The sequence below is a fragment of the Heptranchias perlo genome, chromosome 13 (genome assembly GCF_035084215.1).
Source record: "Heptranchias perlo isolate sHepPer1 chromosome 13, sHepPer1.hap1, whole genome shotgun sequence".
Lineage (NCBI taxonomy): Eukaryota > Metazoa > Chordata > Chondrichthyes > Hexanchiformes > Hexanchidae > Heptranchias > Heptranchias perlo.
The window spans coordinates 5148784-5160215 of NC_090337.1; the positions used below are offsets into that span (position 1 = coordinate 5148784).

Here is an 11432-nt window from a genome sequence, read left to right on the forward strand (position 1 = left end):
GGGGCAAATCAGCCGGAATACCCACCCCCCACCTGTGGATGTCCGGGTGAAGACAGGATGGGGCTGAGCTGTGACGACCCTTGTGGTCGAATAGCCGGCCAGTACTCATCGTCGAGGATCGCACAGCGGCCACTTGAGTGAGGTCCGGCCCTCCCGAGGAATCGCAACATCTTAGGAGAGAAAACCAGTGGGAAAAGAAATGTAATTTAAAATAAAATATTAACTCATTTACTGACCGACAGTGAGCTCCCAGCGGCCGGACTCACTCACCCCACCAAAAAAAAGGGAGCGCGCTTCCGAGAATCGGCTGTACGATCTTGTCCGATCCCCCGCTCCCCAGTTTGAGCAGAGGCTCCCCCGCCGGGAGCGTACGAACTGAGCATGAGTTCACCCTCAGCAATTCGTTTTTAAACAACGGGGAGGTGGGAAACCCAGTGAATTTGACCCCCCGAGGAACAGAAACGTGGCACCCACCTTTCGTAAAATAGTTTTTGGGGAGAGAGCAGCGGGAGTGTTTGATTGGGTTTTTTTTTAGGGGTGAATGTGTATTAGCCACAATACGGTAGCAGTGGGCAGTGGCTCTCGCAATGTGAATCCATACGACACTAACATGGCGAGAGCTGTTTTTCCCACTCTTCTCCCGGTCTGAGCAAGGGGATCTGTAACTGAGGGCATTTAATGAAGACCGAAGGAATAAAGGGAATTGTGAGCTAGGGGGGGAAAAGAAAAAACAAACAAACAGAAACGCAGTATCAAAATAAAAAGGTAAGAGATTCAAAAATAAAATCCCTTTTGGAGAAACACTGAACTGTTGCAGAGGGAAAGGAACTGAAATTCACATCTTTCCAACTATATCCCCTTTTGCATGAAGTTGTGTTTTAGATATTTTTGTGTGTGTGTGTGCAGTAAAGGTTTTGACTGGGGATCAGACGCCGGTAGGTCTGATTGAATCAAACAGAAAAAGGGAGCGGAGAGGAGGGGGGCAGAGAGAAGTTTGGAAAGTTTTAATCAGACTTTTTTTTAAAAAAAACTTTTCTTTCAACCGATCCCGCTGCTGTTAGTGGGATTTGTTGTGTGTGGTTTTTTTGTTTAGATATTTTAAATTTAGGAAATTTATTCCCCCACCTACCAATCCCACGTAATGGTTTGGGGAAAAAATGTCCGCAGATACTAATTGGTTTTCTACTAAAGATAAATGACAGTCTGCAGCCCGTGGTAACTGGGAAGGAATATTTCTTGGCACTGGGAGGAAGTTTTTTTTTTCTGCATCGTTTTTAATTGTTTCTTTTGTACCTTTATCCCCCTCCCATCGTGCTATTTTTTAAATATATAATTGAAAGCAATTTCTCCTCCATTCCCTTTCTGCTAAAATTCAAAAGAAAAACTTCTGAGGGAGAGAAAGAGCGAAAAAAGGAAACTTTTGGTCAGAAATGTCATTTGAGTGTTTTTTTTTATTTGCCACGTAATTTTTTTGTGGGTTGTTAAAAAAAACAGCATTTTTTTCTCCTTATCCGTTAATGCTGGTTGCTTGCTGACTATTTTATCTTTTTTTGTTTTAAAAAAAATATTTGCAAAGGAAAATGCTGAGAGGGAGAGTATGTGTGTGTGTGTGTGTGTTTCACAGTTATTGCATTCCCAGCATAGCCTCGCATTCCAGACAGACACTCTCCACTTAATTCCTAAGGAGGGGGTGAAAAAAAGGAATAAAATGGGAGTCCTGTGCAAATTTCAACTCCGATAGAGGACGTGAGTCATAGGTCGGCTAGGTCAAAGTCGAAACGTTGTGTGGTTTTTAAATATAAATCATCTTTTTCTTCCTCACAGTTGATTAGTTTCCTCTCCTACAAAAAAAAAATCGTGAAATATAAAAATTGGGTGAGAAAAATAAATCTGAATTTTAGTATTTCAATTGTGCTCATTGGAGAAAAAAAGTTAAAAGGAGTGGGTCAGAGAGAGAGGAATTAGTGTCCTGGGGGTACAGATTGTTTTAAGGTGGGTAAGGGTCAGACTACAATGGCAGACGGTAGGAGAGAGCAGGGCTCGTCTGGTCTGGTCTGTGTAGAGAGGGGAATTCAGTTTTCCCCCAGATAGCATCAGGTGTCGCTCCCAGTCTGAGACACTTACCAAAAATCTACAGCCTCCACAAACCTGGAGGGGTTTTTTTTTTAAAATATAAAAAAAAATCTGGATGCATGGGGCATATTGGAGGAAACGCAAGGGAGAGACGGGCAGAGATTTGTAATTTGCTTCTATTCCTGTTTTCTTCTGCATTGCATAGAAATAAATTCTTTTTTTTCTGAAAAAAAATTGGGATCTGCAGTCATGTGAAGTTATTAAAAGTTCATTTTAATATTTTCTGGACCCCTCCCCCCAGTGGTTTAGCTCGTTCGTTGTGTCTGTATTTCACTCTTGTTTCATTCCGTGTAGTTTAAAATAAATTGTTTCCAGAAAGTACTTCTTAATAATTAACTCTTCAAGATATATATAAATATAAATATATATATATAAATATATATAATATATAATGTTGTCCAGTGCAGCAGTTATTTGCTTGTCAATTTTCAGGTCAGTTTCAGACAGGATGGTTCACTGCCATCAGTTTCAGACATTCCACGTCCCCAAACTCTTTTAACCTGGCAATGTTTGAAAAAGTTTTATTAAAAAATAAGCACAAGGAAAGTGATCTTTCCCCCCCAAAAAAAAATAGTTACACGTTTCCCAGGACATGGGGGAAGAGGGGGCAAAATTGTACTGTGAATGGCGGCGGGAGGGGGGGCTCATCTTTTAAAATGTTTTTAATTTAAAAAAAAAGACTACTTGCACAAATATTTCTGTCTTGAGTTGGTGCCAGGATTGCTGAAGTCAGTGATGATGGAATGTCAATGTTTGAGGTTTATCCTGGGGGGATGGATTAATCCGGGGGGGGGGGGGGGGGAAGGATGGGAATGTGCTGCACAGACTTTTAAAAAAAAAAATAATTCAGAGGTGATTAACTCGCAGGTGACAGACACAATGGGGCTGGAATTGTCCAGGGGGCCCCTCTCCGACCGGATTCCCACGGGAGTTGCGACGAGAGACTGGTGTCAGCCTTTTGGAATTTCACCCCCTGCCCCCCCCCCCGGGGGTTTTGCCATGAATAATTTTCATGTCCTTTCATTCTGGTGCCGTTTTCTAGTTTCTCCCTCCCTTTCCCCCCCCGCATTATGAAGACGTTGACTCCTTGTTGCGGGGGCTGGTTTGATCAGCCTTTTGGTACCTTTTGCCCCAGTGGCCACTCTTCGTTCATCCTGGTTGAGCTGTTTGACCATGGGGTGCTTCGCAATGGAGCCGGGTCCTGCCCTGACCTGGCGCACGGGCGCGCACACCCCTCCCAGCAGGAGGCGCTAGATTCCGATCAAAGAAAAGAAAGAACTTGCATTTTTATAGCGCCTTTCACGACCTCCAGAGGTCCCAAAGCCAGCCAATCAGTTAGTTTTTGAAGTGCAGTCACTGTTGTAATGTAGGAAAGGCAGCAGCTGCCAATTTGCGCACAGCAAGATCCCACAAACAATGATGAGATAAATGACCAGATGATCTGTGATATTGGTTGAGGGATAAATATTGGCCCAGGGCACCAGGGAGAACTCCCCTGCAAAATAGTGGCTGTGGGATTTTTTACGTTCGCTTGAGAGGGCCTCTGTTTAATGTCTACAATCTGAAAAATGGCACCTCCGACAGTGCCGCACTGGGAGTGTCAGCCTGGATTTTGTGTTCAAGTCTCTGGAATGGGACTCGAACCCACAACCCTCTGAGTCAGAGGTGAGAGTGTTACCCACTGAGCCACACTGACACCTAAGGACCAGGTAATAGCCAGTTTTCTATTGGGTTGTAGTTTTGGCTTGACTCGGGTCAACTATCCCAGCACAGGCTGGGGATGGAACCCAGGCCCATCCTGGTGTGTGTGGCCCTACTTTCCTGACCTGCTGAGCCCCTACATACAGTCATGTTATTTAATGTCCATAATAATCAGATGAAAGAGGGCACCAGCTTCACAAACAACTCTTAAGCGAGTAAAACCCTACGTCTTTGACCAAACTTTTGGTCGCCTGCCCTAATATCTCCTTGGGTTCGGTGTCAGGTTTTGTGTGATGATCGCTCCTGTGAAGTGCCTTGGGACGTTTCACGATGTTAAAGGCACTGTATAAAGGCAAGTTGTTGTTGAGTGATTTACCTGCTCTCTTCTTCCCCGGGGAGGACTGTCAGCTGCTGGATCCTCAGTGCAGCCACCTTCTTCGGTATTGACGGGAGGACTAACTGTCTGAGGAGTTTGCACTGGGGTTACAGCCGGAGAGGTTGGGGTTCTCTTTGCCCTTGAAGCGATCGTACCCTTTCCAACCACTGGCACCCTCGGCTTATCCCCACTGTCCCTGATTTTCTCCCCCAATTCTTCGTCCTCCACGTTCACACCATTGACTCCGATTGGTACCTCATTCACTTCCGGGCCTGACTCTTCCGGGGCCTCCTTTAATAACCCAAGGGTGAGATGAGGAGACATTTTTTTTACACAGCGAGTTGTTCTGATCTGGAATTCGCTGCCTGAAAGGGCGGTGGAAGCAGATTCAACAGTAACTTTCAAAAGGGAATTGGATAAATACTTGAAGGGGAAAAATTTGCAGGGCAGTGGGGAAAGAGCAGGGGGAGTGGGACTAATTGGATAGGTCATTCAGAGAGCTGTAAGATTCTGTGAAAAGGCCAGTGCTGTGTATTTGCTGGGGCGCTGCTCACAGGGAGGTGTTTTGTTTGTTGTAGTTTCTTTTCCGTGCTCCTGCTTGTTCATCAAATTGTATGTTTAAATTTTGTGCTTCTCAAGGTGAGTGGAACACGTCATTTTAGTCACCCAGTGTTAGCATCCAGTGCTCCCCAGGACAGGTACAGCACGGGTTAGATACAGAGTAAAGCTCCCTCTACACTGTCCCATCAAACACTCCCAGGGCAGGTACAGGGTTAGATACAGAGTAAAGCTCCCTCTACACTGTCCCATCAAACACTCCCAGGGCAGGTACAGGGTTAGATACAGAGTAAAGCTCCCTCTACACTGTCCCATCAAACACTCCCAGGGCAGGTACAGCACGGGGTAGACACGGGGTGAAGCTCCCTCCGTCTACCTCAAAAATGTGGTTCAGCCCCAACCTCAAAAGAGCATCAAGTTGTAGAATTGTACAGGACAGAAGCAGGCCATTTAGCCCATCGTGCCTGCTGGCTCACTGAAACTGCGACCAACTTAGCCCCATTCTCGCCAGCCCTTCCCCTACATACCCTTTAAAATGTTTCTTTTCCACAACTTTCCCCACTTCCCTTTTATAAGCTACTATGGATCCCACTTCTCCCACTGTTTCTGGTTGGGAATTCCATGCTAACTACCCTCTGCGTTTTAAAAAAAAATTCTTCAAACTCACCTTTGTTCTGTTGGCGATGATGTTAAATCGATGAATTCTAGGTGGACGATTCAAATGTGACCCTTCCTTTCACTCCCAACACTTCCCCCGCCCCCTCCCCCTGCTACAGGCCCTTCGGAATCTCCCGCCCTGCGGGATCCGCGAGCTGCCTGCAGGGGGCACGTCGCGTGCTGGCAGCTTGACAGACCAATGTCAGCGAGGCCCATGCCCCGAAATTGTCACGGGGCCCCTCGCCGACACCCTCTGGGCTGAACGGGGCGGGGGAGACACACCAGAGTGCACACCCTGCTTAACCGATCGCTCGACACGGGCTCAAACTGAGAATCGAGCCCCCAGGGTCCCTGCGGTGAAGAGGCAGTGTCTGACCCAGGACACCACACGTCCTCTTAATGGATGGAGATGGTTCTGCTTTAAAATTTTTAATTGATGTCAATTCCAGCAATATTCCTCAAATACCCAGCTAACAACTGTTGCACAAAAACAAAATTCAGCGTGGTCACAAGAATAGTATTTCAGTAAAGTGTAAAGGTGGGTGTGTAAAATGTTCATTACTGTGTCTACATGGACTGTAAGAAACACCTACCCATACAGTTATACATTCTGCCCTTCCAAATGGGTTGTGCCTGGAACAGTATTTTGAGCTGCATAACACTGGGGTACAGTACTGGTGGCTACAGGTCTGTCACTGTATAACATTGGGGTACAGAGTAATGCTCCCTCTACGCTGTCCCATCAAACGCTGTCCCATCAAACACTCCCAGGGCAGGTACAGCATGGGTTAGATACAGAGTAAAGCTCCTTCTACACTGTCCCATCAAACACTCCCAGGGCAGGTACAGCACGGGTTAGAAACAGAGTAAAGCTCCTTCTACACTGTCCCATCAAACACTCCCAGGGCAGGTACAGCACGGGTTAGATACAGAGTAAAGCTCCCTCGACACTGTCCCATCAAACACTCCCAGGGCAGGTACAGGGTTAGATACAGAGTAAAGCTCCCTCTACACTGTCCCATCAAACACTCCCAGGGCAAGTACAGAATCATTGTTATTTTTCAACAGAGAGGAGATTTTCAATCCAGGAATTGAGGCTGGATGTATATTGGGCTGCCACAAGTAGAAGGGCAATGGTTAACCCAGGATGGCATTCCAGATTCTAGGAACCAGTGTCGTTGAATGGTCATGTCAAGGTGATCAGCCCCATTCCAACAGAATCTTATGTTTGTGCTAGTGAACAATGTGGGTTAAATTTCACTGCCTGGGTAGTAACCTGGTGGACAGAGTACCCACCCCTTTGTGGTTCCCGTCTGATTTTTTAAAAATTCGATTTGAAATTAATGGAATGATAATTGTTGGGATCTTCAATGGGCGGGAGATTTGCTTCGCCAAGTTAGCATGCAGGTGATGGTGGTGAGAGTTCCCCACGGTGTGTCCGAGGTAACATTGGCCAGAGGTTGGACGCTTGTGGGGAGCATGTTTATTGGCATTTAAAAGAATTTGCAGAAGTATCTGGAGATGATTGCTGCAGGAACAAAAGTAAGAGTGTAGTTTGATTCATACTTGGAAAATATATGAACAGTGTTTTCCTTACCTGTTGATGCTTGATAAATAATTGGATATAATATAAGGGAAGCAGGTATTACTCTCGAGATGTAAGTTTTTATAACAAATGTCAAGAAATATATAAAACTAACAAATAAAATTTGCATCTTCCCTTCATTACCAAATAGCTCTGCAACACTCCTGGAGTTTACCAAAATGTTCAATTTAAATTTTATAAATCAGTACTTTTACTCAGAAGCTCCTGCCAAACTTGCATAATGGTACAGTCCTTGCAGCTTGTTTTTTTAATGTATAATTGTTGTTTTTGAGTTTTGAGTGTCTTTTATTGGTTTACAATCAGTTTCGGTAGCTATTTAGAATACATTACAAAACATAAAGTTGTTTCTGCCTAACTATTTTCCTACTTATAGTTTTCATCACCAGCTGTGCTTTTGTTTTGCTCTCATGTACTTGTTGTGTATTTAAGGGGGATCAGAGATTACACTAATATGCACTGTTGTTGCTTTCAAAGTAATCTTAGAAAAAGCTGGAGTTTATGCTTTACCTTGTTCTGATGTATTATACACCAAAAAAAATCAATTTAATTTAGCTGCTTCTAATAATAGCTTCCATGACATTTATTTTTCTCAGTAGTTTTCTTTTGATGTGCCAGCGTGGAAGTTTACAAACAGCAAGTACTGGCACGCACTGCGAATGGTTCATTTTGTGGTCAGTTGTACAAATTGCACACAGGCTGGCATGTTGGCAGCTAGTGGGTTGAGTCTCTTCGGGTGAGGGATGTGGGGAACTTTCATGGATTTGAGGCTGAGTGTTCATAGAATCATACAGCATAGAAAGAGGCCATTCGGCCCATCGTCCCTGTGCTGGCTGTTTGAAAGAGCTATTCAATTAGTTCCACTCCCCACCCCTGCTCTTTCCCCATAGCCCTGAAAATTTATCCCCTTCAAATATTTATCCAATTCTCTTTTGAAAGTTACTATTGAATCTGCTTCCACCGTCCTTTCAGGCAGCGCATTCCAGATCAGAACAACTCACTGCATAAAAAAATTCTCCTCATCTCCCCTCTGGTTCTTTTGCCAATTACTTTAAATCTGAGTCCTCTGGTTACCGACCCTGCTGCCACTGGAAACAGTTTCTCCTTATTTACTCTGTCAAAACCTTTCATGATTTTGAACACCTCTATTAAATCTCTCCTTAACTTTCCCTGCTCTAAGGAGAACAATCCCAGCTTCTCCAGTCTCTCCACGTTCTCCTATAAATGCAGGTATCCTCAGTAAAATATAGTTAGAGGCATTTCTAATACAGAAAATGGAAGTGCATATTTAATTTTAATAATTTCCTTGTAAATGTTGTCATTTTTTAATGTCTTTATTATATTACAAACCTTATTTCCAGTAGTAAGTCCTAAGCTTGGTGGAGCACCTATGGTGTCAGTGAAAAGGATTTTTCAAAAATATTTTGACTGATTCAATTGGTTTGCCCTTTTTTAAAAAAAAAATTGGCAGCTGTTGTTAACTGCCCATTTTTGATTTGCACTTCATAAGAACATAAGAAATAGGAGCAGGAGTAGGCCAATCGGCCCCTCGAGCCTGCTCCGCCATTCAATAAGATCATGGCTGATCTGATCCTAACCTCAAATCTAAATTCAGGTCCAATTTCCCGCCCGCTCCCCGTAACCCCTAATTCCCTTTACTTCCAGGAAACTGTCGATTTCTGTTTTAAATTTATTTAATGATGTAGCTTCCACAGCTTCCTGGGGCAGCAAATTCCACAGACCTACTACCCTCTGAGTGAAGAAGTTTCTCCTCATCTCAGTTTTGAAAGAGCAGCCCCTTATTCTAAGATTATGCCCCCTAGTTCTAGTTTCACCCATCCTTGGGAACATCCTTACTGCATCCACCCGATCAAGCCCCTTCACAATCTTATATGTTTCAATAAGATTGCCTCTCATTCTTCTGAACTCCAATGAGTAGAGTCCCAATCTACTCAACCTCTCCTCATATGTCCGCCCCCTCATCCCCGGGATTAACCGAGTGAACCTTCTTTGTACTGCCTCGAGAGCAAGTATGTCTTTTCTTAAGTATGGAGACCAAAACTGTATGCAGTATTCCAGGTGCGGTCTCACCAATACCTTATATAACTGCAGCAATACCTCCCTGTTTTTATATTCTATCTCCCTAGCAATAAAAGCCAACATTCCATTGGCCTTCTTGATCACCTGCTGCACCTGCATACTAACCTTTTGATTTTCTTGCACTAGGGCCCCCAGATCCCTTTGTACTGCAGTACTTTCCAGTTTCTCGCCATTAAGATAATAACTTGCTCTCTGATTTTTCCTGCCAAAGTGCATAACCTCACATTTTCCAATATTGTATTGCATCTGCCAAATCTCCGCCCACTCACCCAGTCTGTCTATATCCCCTTGTAAGTTTTTTATGTCCTCCTCACTCTCTACTTTCCCTTCATGAACTATAAAAGTTGCCAGCACAGAAGGAGGCCATTTGGCCCATCATTTTTGTACGGCTGTTTTAGATGAACCCAAAACTAATCCCAGGGTAATGGTTACTGATTGTGTAAGTGTACAGAGTCACTGTTTATTCAGGGTAAGGGTTACTGATTGTAACTGTACAGAGTCACTGTTCAGCAGGGTAAGGGTTACTGATTGTAACTGTACAGAGTCACTGTTCAGCAGGGTAAGGGTTACTGATTGTAACTGTACAGAGTCACTGTTCAGCAGGGTAAGGGTTACTCACTAACTACTGAGTCGCTGTTCATTCAGAGTAAGGGTTACTCACTAACTGTACAGAGTCACTGTTTATTCAGGGTAAGGGTTACTCACTGTAACTTTATGGAGTTGCTGTTTATTCAGCAGTGTAAGGGTTAAGGCTGTGATGAGAGAGACTTTTAAACTTGTGATTATAAGCAAAGTTCGGCTGTCAATCATCACAGCGACAGTCAGAGAATGCACGGCAAAACCCGCCGTTTGGACAGATTTCTCCCAGTCACGTGCTGGATAAGATCTTCCATAAACTACAAGAGGAATCACCTGGGACCCCCTGATACCTGGCCGTTGTTCCAGTCAATATAGTTTGGGGTAGGGACTGAGATCACGGAACAGAGTGGACCCATTACAGATTCAAAACTGTAAAGCGACAAAAGGCCCAGACTGTTAGCCAAACCAATTCCATCTGTCGTAATTGTTAATGAAATCAGATGATGGTGTCCCATCTACATTTCTGGCAGTTCATTAGCAATTTGCACTGTAATCCTTTTCTCATTATTCGCTCTCTGAATGTGGCCTCGCTGCAAGGCTGGCATTTATTGCCCATCCCTAGTTGCCCTGAGAAGGTGGCGGTGGGCCCCCTTCTTGAACCGCGGGCGGCGGGTTTTTGACACAACCGCGGGGCTTGTTAGGCCCGCTTCAGAGGGCAGTTCGGAGTCAACCACGTTGGTGTGGGACTGGAGTCACGTGTAGGCCCAGACCGGGTAAGGACGGCAGGTTTCCTTCCCTAAAGGACGTTAGTGAACCAGTGGGGTTTTTACGACAAGCTGACAGCTTCACGGTCACTTTGAGTGACACCAACTTTTTATTTCCAGATTTTTGATACTGAATTCAAATTCTCAATCCCATGGTGGGATTTGAACTCTCGTTCTCTGGATTATTAGTCCGGTAACTGAGCAATCACACCACCTGACCCTACATTTCTTCTTGTCCACGTGTCTCCAAGATGTAATTTTTTTGGTTCAAAAAATGTTATGACGTTGCTCAGAAATGCTTCACGTGGAATGAGTCGCATTGCAGTTACTTCTGTTCTGTTGTCTGTGTAAACGCGGCAGCCAATTTACGCACAGCGAGATCCCACAAACAGCAATGAGATGAATAACCCCGTTGATCTATTTTTTGGTGCTGTTGGTTGAGGAATAAATATTGGCCCAGGATGCCAGGGAGAACTCCCCTGCTCTTCTTCGAAAAGTGTCGTGGGATCTTTTAAGTCCACTTGAGAGGGCAGACAGGGCCTCGGTTTAACGTTTCATCCGGTAGACGGCACCTCCGGCAATGCAGCACTCCCTCAGTACTGGCACTGGGGGTGTCGGCCCAGATCGTTGAATGAGACAGCGCAGAAGGAGGCCATTTGGCCCATCTTGCTTGTGCTGGCTGTTTGAAAGTGTGATCCAATTAGTCCCATTTCCCCCTGCTCTTTTCCCATAGCCCTGTAAATTTTTCTTTTTCAAATATTTATCCAATTCTATCGAAGCCTGGAGTGGAGCTTAAATCCAAAACCTTCGGACTCTGAGAGTTGAGAATCTGACCACATATGCAACACTCTGAGGTCCATTAAAATCACTAATCTGCTGCTCCTGCAAGTGGGAGAATCTATTTAATTTGGATACCAAGCTTGCAAATTCCTGAGGCCAATTACATACACTTTACCACCTA

General features: G+C 44.5%; 1 protein-coding gene across 1 annotated transcript in view; it reads left to right on the forward strand.

Annotated features, from left to right (window-relative positions):
• The first annotated feature begins 614 nt into the window (after positions 1 to 614).
• LOC137331233 (fibronectin type III domain-containing protein 3B-like) overlaps positions 615 to 11432 on the forward strand; it is a 303695-nt gene continuing 292877 nt past the window's right edge. Inside the window, 1 exon segment of the mRNA XM_067994877.1 lies at positions 615 to 765. The gene's annotated coding sequence lies outside the window, so the exon portion shown is untranslated.